We start from the raw sequence: 10,000 nt of genomic DNA on the forward strand, positions 1-10,000 counted from the left end.
ACAGATAGATAGATATAGATAGATAGAGACATACATACATACACACCTACAAAAGAATGAGAGAGAGAGAGAGAGAGAGAGAGAGAGAGACTAACAGAACATGAAATAAATCAATATATTTAAATAATAATAATAATAATAATAATAATAATAATCTCTTCATCCCTAATCATATATATAATTCTCAAATTTAAATATAAAAATAAAATCCTAATTACGAAAGTCAAAATTAAAGACAGAAAATTAAAGCTATCTCTAATTCAAAAAAGAAATAATTAAAGCTATTTCTAATTTAAAAAAAGAAAATTACAGTTATCTCTAAAAAAACAGAAAATTACAGTTACTTATAATTAAAGAAAGAGAGAGAATTAAAGCTATCTTTAATGTAAATAAAGACAAAATTAAAGCTATGTCTAATTTAAAAACAGAAATAATTAAAGCTACCTCTAATTACAAAAAGATATAATTAAAGCTATCTCTAATTTAAAAAAAAATAATTAAAGCTATCTCTAATTACAAAAAGATATAATTAAGCTATCTCTAATTTAAAAAAAAAAAAATTAAAGCTATCTCTAATTACAAAAAGATATAATTAAAGCTATCTCTAATTTTAAAAAGAGAGAGAATTAAAGCTATCTCTAATTACAAAAAGATATAATTAAAGCTATCTCTAATTACAAAAAGAAATAATTAAAGCTATCTCTAATTACAAAAAGAAATAATTAAAACTATCTCTAATTTAAAAAAGAAATAATTAAAACTATCTCTAATTCAAAAAAGAGAAAATTCAAGCTATCTCTAATTCAAAAATAACTGTCACATAAAGTCAAATTAAGGTTACATAAATATAATTAATTTCAAAATCAAAATGCAAAAGCTGAAATCAATGCTTTAGAAATACATACATACACAAAATACATACATGCGCACACACATACCTACATACATACACATATATAGTTAAAATACATACATGCACACACATACATACATATTTCCATACATACATACATACACATACATACATAAACATATAGTGTTAACATACATACATATACACATACATACTTACATACATACACATACATGCATACATACACATCCATATATAGTGTTAAAATACATACATACATACACATACATACATACATATATACAAACACATACGTACACAATTAAAATACATACATACATACAGAAACATACATGCATACATACATACAGTGTTAAAATACATACATACATACATATACACATGCATACATACACATACATACATAGTGTTTAAATACATACATACATACATACTTACATATATACATACATACAGTTAAAATACATACATGCATACATACACATACATACATAGTGTTAAAATACATACATACATACAGACACATACATGCATACATACATACATACTATACATACATAGTGTTAAAATACATACATACATACATACACATACATACATAGTGTTAAAATACATACATACATTCTTACATACATACATACATAAATACACATACATACATACATAGTTAAAATACACATGCATACATACATACATACACATACATACATACAATTAAAATACACACACACACACATCAAATTTATATATATGCACAAACTCAAAATCAAAAACACATGCATAGTCAAAATTAACATATTCAAAATTATCTAAAACATTTAAATAGATAATATACTGATAGATAAACTCAAAAAAATATATATGGATTGTTATGTATATAATAATAAGCTTGTTTTTATCTGTTATTTGACTAGTAACCAAGGAGACTCATTCCTACCTCATAACAAAGATCCCTAACCCCTTTCAGCTCAGTTCATTTGACTAGTAACCAAGGAGACTCATTCCTACCTCATAACAAACATCCCTAACCCCTTTCAGCTCAGTTCATTTGACTAGTAACCAAGGAGACTCATTCCTACCTCATAACAAAGATCCCTAACCCCTTTCAGCTCAGTTCATTTGACTAGTAACCAAGGAGACTCATTCCTACCTCATAACAAAGATCCCTAACCCCTTTCAGCTCAGTTCATTTGACTAGTAACCAAGGAGACTCATTCCTACCTCATAACAAAGATCCCTAACCCCTTTCAGCTCAGTTCATTTGACTAGTAACCAAGGAGACTCATTCCTACCTCATAACAAAGATCCCTAACCCCTTTCAGCTCAGTTCATTTGACTAGTAACCAAGGAGACTCATTCCTACCTCATAACAAAGATCCCTAACCCCTTTCAGCTCAGTTCATTTGACTAGTAACCAAGGAGACTCATTCCTACCTCATAACAAAGATCCCTAACCCCTTTCAGCTCAGTTCATTTGACTAGTAACCAAGGAGACTCATTCCTACCTCATAACAAAGATCCCTAACCCCTTTCAGCTCAGTTCATTTGACTAGTAACCAAGGAGACTCATTCCTATCTTGTATCTACAGTCATTTTAGATTAGAGGGTGGATTTGACTAGTAACCAAGGAGACTCATTCCTATCTTGTATCTACAGTCATTTTAGATTAGAGGGTGGATTTGACTAGTAACCAAGGAGACTCAGATGAAAACAAACCAATTATAATCAATTCACAGAGGAGACTAATCCAAAATTATCTATAATAATATTTCTTCCAAAAACCCCTTGGATAATTACAATATACCTTTTAATAATAATAATAATAATAATAATAATAATAATAGTAGTAGTAGTAGTAGTAGAAGCAGTAATGGTAGTAGTAATAGTATAAGTAGCAGTAGCTGTAATAATAATAATAATAATAATAATAATAAAAATAATAATAATAAAAATAATAATAATAATAATAAAAATAATACTAATAATAATAATAATAATAATAGTAGCAGCAGTAGTGGTAGTAGTAGTAGTTGTAATATTACTACTAACTACTACTACTACTACTACTACTACTAATAAACGCACATGCCAAAAAAAGCGCACACCAAAATATATACATACATACATACAGGCTGCAAAAAAACCTACACTATCCTAAAAACACATACATGAATCCGTGCACATGGGAAAAAGCGTACACAAAAAAGTACACATAATTTCTAGCATAAGGGACTAGCTAGGTGGCATTAGAAGGCTCCCTAAACACATTCCCCTTGGTGATTTATCCCCACATTTTCTCACAATTCAATCGAGAAATTGGTTTGTATTTTCGGGTAAGGAAGCTCCCTAACACCTCTTCCTTAGTGATTTATTTTGGGATATGGCTGGTTAATATCCTTTTGTATGTTATGTATACAGAGTATGGTGATATTGGAAGGATTTATGTAACAGAAATAAATCACTTAGGAAAAGGTGTTAGGGAGCTTTATGCAGAGTATGGTGATATTGGAAGGATTTATGTAACACAGAAGAGGACAGTAAGGTGTAATAAACAAAATAAATCACTTAGGAAAAGGTGTTAGGGAGCTTTATGCAGAGTATGGTGATATTGGAAGGATTTATGTAACACAGAAGAGGACAGTAAGGTGTAATAAACAAAATAAATCACTTAGGAAAAGGTGTTAGGGAGCTTTATGCAGAGTATGGTGATATTGGAAGGATTTATGTAACACAGAAGAGGACAGTAAGGTGTAATAAACAAAATAAATCACTTAGGAAAAGGTGTTAGGGAGCTTATGTAACACAGAAGAGGACAATAAGGTGTAATAAACAAAATAAATCACTTAGGAAAAGGTGTTAGGGAGCTTTATGCAGAGTATGGTGATATTGGAAGGATTTATGTAACACAGAAGAGGACAGTAAGGTGTAATAAACAAAATAAATCACTTAGGAAAAGGTGTTAGGGAGCTTTATGCAGAGTATGGTGATATTGGAAGGATTTATGTAACACAGAAGAGGACAGTAAGGTGTAATAAACAAAATAAATCACTTAGGAAAAGGTGTTAGGGAGCTTTATGCAGAGTATGGTGATATTGGAAGGATTTATGTAACACAGAAGAGGACAGTAAGGTGTAATAAACAAAATAAATCACTTAGGAAAAGGTGTTAGGGAGCTTTATGCAGAGTATGGTGATATTGGAAGGATTTATGTAACACAGAAGAGGACAGTAAGGTGTAATAAACAAAATAAATCACTTAGGAAAAGGTGTTAGGGAGCTTTATGCAGAGTATGGTGATATTGGAAGGATTTATGTAACACAGAAGAGGACAGTAAGGTGTAATAAACAAAATAAATCACTTAGGAAAAGGTGTTAGGGAGCTTTATGCAGAGTATGGTGATACTGGAAGGATTTATGTAACACAGAAGAAGACAGTAAGGTGTAATAAACAAAATAAATCACTTAGGAAAAGGTGTTAGGGAGCTTTATGCAGAGTATGGTGATACTGGAAGGATTTATGTAACACAGAAGAGGACAGTAAGGTGTAATAAACAAAATAAATCACTTAGGAAAAGGTGTTAGGGAGCTTTATGCAGAGTATGGTGATACTGGAAGGATTTATGTAACACAGAAGAGGACAGTAAGGTGTAATAAACAAAATAAATCACTTAGGAAAAGGTGTTAGGGAGCTTTATGCAGAGTATGGTGATACTGGAAGGATTTATGTAACACAGAAGAGGACAGTAAGGTATAATTAACAAAATAAATCACTTAGGAGAAGGTGCTAGGGTGGATTTGACTAGTAACCAAGGAGACTGCTGAGAGCCTTCTAACTCACACCCATACAATACTAAGGTGCAAATCTAATTATCTATCTATCTATCTATCTATCTAAAACACACAATGATTGAGGGAGTAACTAATGTAAATATATCTTTTTATTTTTGAGTTTGTGTGGGCACCACCATCCACTCACTTGATGCAGAACTGTATTTCCCTCTCTCTCTCTCTCTCATTCGTCATTCCTTTTGCTTGAATAATACCTTGTGTATGAGGTCTGTGAGAAGAAGTGCATGATCAGGGATTGGCACCCCATTTTAACCTGCCCCATACCCATAACGTACGATATATGTCGCAACTTTTTTCTCGCTCAGTCCTCACGACGTACATATATGTTTTGCAATTGCAAGGTCCGCCGTTTGCATATTTTTCATATTTCGAATGTGATTTTTGGTGCGTCGACGCGTGACACCTTCCTGTAGCCGCTGCCATGTGGGGACACTCCCTGACCCCACGTGACCTACACTCACCTGTGACTCAGCCACTCACCTGTTTGCAGTGACCCAGGACAGGCGTGGCGTGCTGAGGTCTCTCTGACGAGGAAATCTGAGCCGGCCCTGGATGCCTACCCAGCCAAGGCCTTCGCTGGTGTCAGTGATTCACCAACTGATGACAATGTCCTCGACAAAGACTACGTGCTGCCTGATGAGGAGATGAGCAGTAATGACGAGGAAATATCGTCACCAAGGTAGTGGCAGTATGTTGCATAATGTCTGGCAGGGGAAGGCCAGGCTAGACCACGAAGATGTGCACGCACCTCTCTCCATCCTGCGCACGAAGGGTCAGACGAGGACTAGGACGAGGATGGAGCAGGTGGACGTGGTGTTCCCACGTGGTTGGTGTCGGAACGGATCTCGCTGCGTGGAATGGAAGGGACGAGGAGGCATGTAAGGCATGGGCCTGTTGTTTTGTCTGGGGAAGGTGGCCGTGCAGGGGCGGGGGTGGGTGGTGTGAAAAGTAAAAGTGGTGGTGGCAGGCAGGGAGCTCCCAGGTGAGCACGTGGTGCACCTGGGTGGCAGGCAGGTGAGGTGGGGCCACTCCCAAGCACCTCTTTCGCCCCAAAGCATTCCCGCGCTCCCTCACCACAGCCCCGTGATGTGGAGCATGGGACGAAAGGGAAAGGGAAGGGGATAGGAAAAGGGAAAGGAAAAAGGAGTGCAAGTGGGGAAGGGCGCCACTCCCCACCTCCCCAACCACCACCACCACCCTCTCCTCCACACCCCGACGATGGTGATGAGGCTGGAGACGATGATGTGTTGTGGTTCTGGGGAGGATGGGAGTGATTTTGAACCATGATTCACCCCTTCACAGAATGGAGGTCTGGCTGCACTGATCCACTCATCCATCAAGGGTCACACAGGGTGGCTTTCTTCCACCTTTACTTCTCCGAGCTGTCTGTGGGGCGTATAGTAGAGCAGACAAACACCTTCACCTGGAGGATGAGCTGTGGAACTGAGGGGATGACGAGCAGGCGCTCACAGCGCTCTGCTTACCCAGTACCAGTGGCTGAGATGTTCCTTTTATGGCCTTGGTTCTGTTGCGTGGAAAGGACAAATTCCGGCTTACTGGTCCACACGAGTACCCTCACTGTGATCACGTCTTGTACCTGGACAACGGGTACACTAGCCCCCTTCTCGCTCGGTACCCCCACCTTCAAAACACCAGAATCTGTGGCGCCGTCAAGAGAAACCGCCGTCATGTGGTGAAACTCGGGAGGAAACTTGACAGGAATGAGGTGCTTATCTTCAAGGTAAACAACATCCTTACCACTGTATGGAACCACAAGAGAGAAGTTTCCCTCCTGGCGATGGTACACCACACCCTGATGCAACGCACAGACTCCGTGGAGTACACCAGCCAGAGGAGGGCCCACAACTGGAAACCGGAGTCAGTAGAGGAGTACAATGTGACCATGAGGCAGGTAGACCTCCACACCTTGACTACAGGAACCTCCAAGACCTTCGAGGGGTTTGTGAGGGAGCTGTCCCGAGAGATCATTGGGAAATATGCGAAGGAAAGACCCCACCCCCACACCCACACCACCACTGCCGGCCAGACGCCCTTACACCTCACAGGATGCCACTGCCTCACCTCCATCCCCTCTACATTGATCCGCCCCAGACCACAGCACCACTGTCACATGTCCAGCAACTCCAAAGTAAGAGTGAGCACTAGCGGACGAGACACGACAGACGAGTGTGTGGAGTGTAATGTTGCCTTGAGCCTTGAGCCCTGTTGCAAGGAATATCACACCCTACTATCTACCTATCTATCTATAGCCCGACGCCCTAATCCCGCAAAGGGTGGCCGCAGACAAAACGCCTCCAAGTCGCTCTGTCACCCACCATTTGACTACCCTCCCCCCAACTCACTCCCCCCTCCCTCATATACCTCTCAACTCCATCCCTCCACCTCATCCTCGGTCTGCCCCTCCCTCTCCCTCCCTCCACCTCACCTACATACACCCTCTTAGTCAGTCTTTCATTCTCCATTCTCTCCACATGTCCAAACCACCTCAGTGTATTTCTCCTAATCTTCTCAACCACATCCACATCCACCCCACAACGTTCTTTTACCTCATATACCTCTCCACTCCATCCCTCCACCTCATCCTCGGTCTACCCCTCCCTCCACCTCACCTACATACACCCTCTTAGTCAGTATTTCATTCTCCATTCTCTCCACATGTCCAAACCACCTCAGTGTATTTCTCCTAATCTTCTCAACCACTTCCACATCCACCCCACAATGTTCTTTTACCTCATATACCTCTCCACTCCATCCCTCCACCTCATCCTCGGTCTACCCCTCCCTCTCCCTCCCTCCACCTCACCTACATACACCCTCTTAGTCAGTCTTTCATTCTCCATTCTCTCCACACGTCCAAACCACCTCAGTGTATTTCTCCTAATCTTCTCAACCACATCCACATCCACCCCACAACGTTCTTTTACCTCATATACCTTTCCACTCCATCCCTCCACCTCATCCTCGGTCTACCCCTCCCTCCACCTCACCTACATACACCCTCTTAGTCAGTCTTTCATTCTCCATTCTCTCCACATGTCCAAACCACCTCAGTGTATTTCTCCTAATCTTCTCAACCACTTCCACATCCACCCCACAATGTTCTTTTACCTCATATACCTCTCCACTCCATCCCTCCACCTCATCCTCGGTCTACCCCTCCCTCTCCCTCCCTCCACCTCACCTACATACACCCTCTTAGTCAGTCTTTCATTCTCCATTCTCTCCACACGTCCAAACCACCTCAGTGTATTTCTCCTAATCTTCTCAACCACATCCACATCCACCCCACAACGTTCTTTTACCTCATATACCTCTCCACTCCATCCCTCCACCTCATCCTCGGTCTACCCCTCCCTCCACCTCACCTACATACACCCTCTTAGTCAGTCTTTCATTCTCCATTCTCTCCACACGTCCAAACCACCTCAGTGTATTTCTCCTAATCTTCTCAACCACATCCACATCCACCCCACAACGTTCTTTTACCTCATATACCTCTCCACTCCATCCCTCCACCTCATCCTCGGTCTACCCCTCCCTCTCCCTCCCTCCACCTCACCTACATACACCCTCTTAGTCAGTCTTTCATTCTCCATTCTCTCCACATGTCCAAACCACCTCAGTGTATTTCTCCTAATCTTCTCAACCACATCCACATCCACCCCACAATGTTCTTTTACCTCATATACCTCTCCACTCCATCCCTCCACCTCATCCTCGGTCTACCCCTCCCTCTCCCTCCCTCCACCTCACCTACATACACCCTCTTAGTCAGTCTTTCATTCTCCATTCTCTCCACACGTCCAAACCACCTCAGTGTATTTCTCCTAATCTTCTCAACCACATCCACATCCACCCCACAGCGTTCTGATAATGTGTGTATGTACGCACACTCTAGTAAGGCCAGGCAATATGTGATGCTGTGTGCTTGCAAGAATATCACACTCACTATTACACTATCTATCTATCTACCTACTGCCAGACGCCTCAATCCCGTACGGGGTGGCCACAAACAAATCACCTCCACATTGCCCTGTCCCCCACCATTTCACTGCCCTGCTCCCAACTCACACCCCCCCTCCCTCATATACCTCCCCACCCCATCCCTCCATCTCATCCTCGGCCTCCCCTTCCCTAATACTGTCACGGATATATGTGATAACAGTTACAGAAGCTTGGTAAATGGTAATAATCTTGGTGAGAAAGGAGAATGGAAGTTGAAGAATAGAATGTAACACCGTGCGCTTACGAGAATATCACACTCGCTGCGTAGACATGCGATAACATTACTATCTATCCATCTATCTATTGCCAGACGCCATAATCCCGTAAGGGGTGGCCGTTTGACTTTGAGATACTGTTACGCTCAAAATAACAGCATGGCGTCAGTATGTGATAAGTTACAGAAGCTGAAAGTTGGTATAATCTTTGTGGAGAACGTGCAGGGTTTTTGGTCATAACATCACATCACATGAACGTTGTGGTGTGGATGTGGATGTGATAGGAAGCGTTATGAGGAACACACTGAGGTGGTTTGGCCATGTGGAGAGGATGGAGAGTGAGAGACTAACTAGGAGAGTGTATGTGACAACTATGATTGAGAGGAGCATGTGGAGTCACATGGAGAGAGAGGCTGACGAATGAGGATATAAAGGAGCGTTGTGGTGTGGATGTGGATGTGATAGGAAGCGTTATGAGGAACACACTGAGGTGGTTTGGCCATGTGGAGAGGATGGAGGGTGAGAGACTGATGAGGAGAGTGTATGTGTGTGAGGTGGAAGGGGGGAGAGGGAGGGGGAGGCCAAGGATGAGATGGAGGGATGGGGTGGAGAGGTATATGAGAGAGGGAGGTGTGAGCTGGGGGGATGGAGAGTGAGAGACTGATGAGGAGAGTGTATGTGTGTGAGGTGAAGGGGGGGAGAGGGAGGGGGAGGCCAAGGATGAGATGGAGGGATGGAGTGGAGAGGTATATGAGAGAGGGGGGTGCGAGGTGGGAGCAGGGCAGTGAAATGGTGGGGGACAGGGTGACGTGGAGGCAATTTGTTTGTGGCCACCACTTACGGGCTTAAGGCATCTGGCAAATAGATAGATAAACAGATAGATAGATCCCGAAAGACGACCCTGAAGACTGTTTTCGCGGTGGGAGGGACGCTGGAGGGGGGGAGGGGCGTGTCCAAAGTGCCGAGGCTAATACTTCGAAGGTTCTAAAGTAATATTTTCTTTATATCAAATGGCTGGATATTATGCCGACTGATCT

The 10,000-nt window shown here is 41.6% G+C and overlaps 1 protein-coding gene across 1 annotated transcript in view; it reads right to left on the bottom strand.

Moving 5' to 3' along the window:
• Nucleotides 1–10,000, bottom strand: part of Fak (protein tyrosine kinase 2 Fak) — a 55,309-nt gene that overhangs the window by 9,139 nt on the left and 36,170 nt on the right. The window lies entirely within an intron of this gene.

Source organism: Coenobita brevimanus, chromosome 10, assembly GCF_032717465.1.
Source record: "Coenobita brevimanus isolate Jiangsu-jjx chromosome 10, ASM3271746v2, whole genome shotgun sequence".
In the NCBI taxonomy this organism is placed as follows: Eukaryota; Metazoa; Arthropoda; class Malacostraca; order Decapoda; family Coenobitidae; genus Coenobita; species Coenobita brevimanus.